The sequence below is a fragment of the Frankliniella occidentalis genome, unplaced genomic scaffold (genome assembly GCF_000697945.3).
Source record: "Frankliniella occidentalis isolate FOCC.00 unplaced genomic scaffold, Focc_3.1 Scaffold181, whole genome shotgun sequence".
NCBI classification, from domain to species: domain Eukaryota; kingdom Metazoa; phylum Arthropoda; class Insecta; order Thysanoptera; family Thripidae; genus Frankliniella; species Frankliniella occidentalis.
The window spans coordinates 240,171-243,973 of record NW_026267307.1 but is presented as its reverse complement, the minus strand read 5'-3'; positions in this window follow the sequence as shown (position 1 = coordinate 243,973).

The following is a 3,803-nucleotide window of genomic DNA, read 5'->3' as shown; positions in this document are numbered from 1 at the left end:
AACACGTGCACAACGCGAGCACAACACGTGCACAAACATTCTGTGCACAATTAGCTTGTGCACAAGATCCGGTTGCCCTGCAGCGGGACCGGCGGCAGGTGCAGGTATGTGTATGTGCGCATAAGGCGCACATATCCATTGGCCATAGTCCTGGCTACGGTTTCAATTTTTTCTGATTTTTCTTTATTTTTTCCCGATTTTTCTGAATTTTTTCGATTTTTTCCCGACGATTTTGGAGAGAATTGGCGAAAATCGGCCAGAATCGAGCAAAATCCAGCAAAACCGGCCATAATCAGGATCTCATGAATGATTGTGCACGTGTTGTGCACGCGTTCTGCACGGGTTGTGCACAGGACCGTGTTATCACAGGAGTGAAGTAGGCCACCCTGCACACGCCGATTTGGCGGGCGAATGCACCTTAGATCCGACGGCTTCCTCTCGGTTACTTTGGCGCTAAATCCGTTTCCTAGCTCAGTGAATGTGGCCTGCGTCTGCTATCGAAGGCGAGCCGCGAGCGCCCTGTGCTTGTGTCGATATCAGCCGATTGACAGTGGATCCGCACGAAACCATTGAAATGGCCGCGGTGACTTCGACTGTTCGCAAATGACCTGTCGAAGCGAGCCGAACGGGCTTACACACGAAACCCTTATACATTTTGTTGTGCATTAACTTGCAGGATTTCATGCAGCCATGAGTATGCACAAATTTTTATGCATAGTTGTGTACAAAATGTGCATGATTATGCACAAACTGTACATAGTTATTCATAAAATTGTGCATAATGTTATGGCTGCACGAAATCCTGCAAGTCTTAACAAAGTGCATAAGGATTTAGTATGTACAGAGGAATGGAGTAGCTGGTTTTCTGTTTTGTGCCAGCCGCCAGCCAACCGCCTATTCTTGCCATAGTAGCTCGCTGCGAGCCGCGCGTTTGAGAGGCCTGCACTAAGCCCTTACGTACATTCTGTTGTGCAAGACTTGAAAAGTTTTAAGAAGCTATACTTGTGTACAACCATGTATGTCCACTCTATGCACAAATCTGTGACAAGTTGAGGGGGCCACCACTCGCGTGATCCTGTGTACAAATGGAAGTGTACTCCTGTAATCCTTACTTATTCTGCGCAATACATTGCCAATTTTTTTTATCACTAAATTTTAGTGATTTTATTGAATAAAGAGACAATAATTCAACAAAATTCATTTGTTATTCCTTACAATTCGCGTCCGGCTACAGGAGCAATGGTGTTTACTCGACGTAGCGTCGCTGTTTGTTTTATTTCGACATCAAATACTAAGTGACAATGCCTCTAGTGAGCATTTCAGACGTCACAGACGCGATAAATGGTGGCACACGGTGTTTAATTGAGGGCGAGCGCCTTTTAAGGTGCCCCCACACTGAACGTGTCCGCCCATGTCCGCCCCTGTCCGCTCGGTCAGATGTCCGCAACCGTGGACTTGCACTTTGTAGAACATCCAGGATACCACATATGTTCGGTTTCCTGGACCTTTCTGCCAAGGGCAAGTCCATAGTTGCGGACATCTGACCGACCGAACAGGAGCGGACAATGGGCGGACACGTTCAGTGTGGGGGCACCTTAAGATGGCAAAATGCTGATCTCAGTCAGCAGCCTTGGGATGTCGGACGACCAAGTCCCCAAAGTCTGGGCATTGTGCCTTCAATCGTCGGTTTTGAAAGGTGCCCCACGGGTGATTCTCAGAAAACGGGCCATTTAGCATCCGCGGCCCCACACAACTATGTGATATGGTTTTATTGAAAAGGTTCTATACCATCTACGATACCCGAAAACACTAACATTACCTGGTGCAACACTAAAAACCTAAAAATACTGCAACAGTAGGTGACTAGAGTAGTTTAAATGGTCAAAATGTGAACTCCAGAACGTTCCTATTGTCTGAGTTCATGCGGACTTTGCCAGATTCCGGACAATTTTAAGGGGATAGTCACCTAAGGCACATTGCATTTCTGGAGTGACATATCCAGGGAACGCAAGGAATGAATTTCGATATGGAAATATTTTTCCATACTTCGTCAGGTGACGACCAAAGTCGTTCTCACTAACTTTTCCAAAAAACAACGGAGTTCACAATGTTTGATGTTTGCAGTAACGTCAAACTGAGCAGAGGTAGAGAAACAATTGTACGCCCACAGTACTACTCTGTGGGGACTGTTAATGTTCCCCGAAGCAATCGGCAGAGCTCCTACTACGTCATCGTGAAAAACTGTCTTAAAATTCAAAAGTTAATTAGCTTGTACGCTTTTGCAGTGTGAATACCGTGTCGCCTCCACACAGGCACGATTGCGTCATATCAAATCCCCCTTTCGATGAAAAGGAAGGTTTTGATGTGCTGCTTCTTTTGTGGCTAAGCCGGTCGTTGCGTCTGCAACGCCGGATTAGTAATGCTAGAATTAGTACCTTCTGACTTGTGAGCTCCGTATCCCCTTTTAAGGTCTGACCTTTGTTTAATAACTTTTAAGTACAGGTAACGCGTTGGAATGACCTAATGAGGAAATATGTAGTAAGGGGTTAATTTAGAACTGTATATTATGAGGTTGGCCATCTGTGGAGCAGTGTCGGGGCGAAAAGCAAGTTATTTATTGCACTGAGTCATACTAAAACGCAGAAAATGGGGATGACTGGATGTAAAATATAAGTACCACACACTAGTGGAGCAAACAGCAGACCAATTAAAAGGTGAGGGAAGCAATATTTGAGTTTCATCATTGCTTGAACGTGACTACAATATAGTCTTTTAACGTTGTACTAGAGGTACGTGATTTGAACTATCGCCACTTTACACATATCTTATTTGAAGGTAAATAAAACGATTGTAACCAAAAAACCTAGCAAATTCGAAAAAAAAAATAAAAAATTAGGAACTTCCAAATGGCCCGTGTTCTGAGAATCACCCGGTGGTTAAAGAGATGGTAGTGCTAGAAGACTAGGAAACTGAAGAGGAAACTGCAAAAGGTGGAAGAGCCCACCACTGTACATGAAATCAAGTGTCTAGTGATGGGGAAAACCAAAACTGTTGCTACTTTGCCCAAATTTGCTGAATGTTGTGATAAAAACTGTTCACTTAAAAAGAAGCATAAATATTATGGTCAAGTTCGATTGGCTATGTTTTTGACAGGCTTAAAAGAGCGTGACTTTATTTTATATGCAAGTGTATGACACATATGTCTCCGAGACAATTCCATATGATGATGCCTTTGTTTATTTAGATGTTAAAACCTCTAGTTAGTAGCCGGGCAGCTTAGAGCGGGGGCGCGGCAATACTGTACATACATTTTGATTCATATTACAGACATGCCTTCACCTGTAATTTATAGACCTCTCGTCGACACCGTGCGGATAATTCTCCGTAAGCGAGTCCTGCAGGAAATGAGAGTGCACTGAGAAGTGCGAAAGACGTCTTTTCGCTCACGGTAAATGTGACTGCTTTCGCACTTGTCAAGTGCGATTTCGCACCGTATTTGCCTCGGAAAATGGAAGTGCTCTTATAGAACCGTTTAGTACCGAAAGTAGTCCGAAGATCGGGCAGTCCGAATGTCGCCCGCGGTACAGTCCGAAACCACATCCCGGATTTGCCGAAATTAGTACCAAAAAGGGGTAAAATCAGCAAGATTCCGGTACAGTCCGAAGCACGCTGCCCGGGCGCCTTTCGGACTAGTCCGTGCTCCGGACTGCCCGAAATATGTCCGTTAGAGAAGCACAAAAAAACGTTAACACTGCGTGTTAACACATAGACGATCCAAATTTTTTAAAAAATGTAGTAAAAAT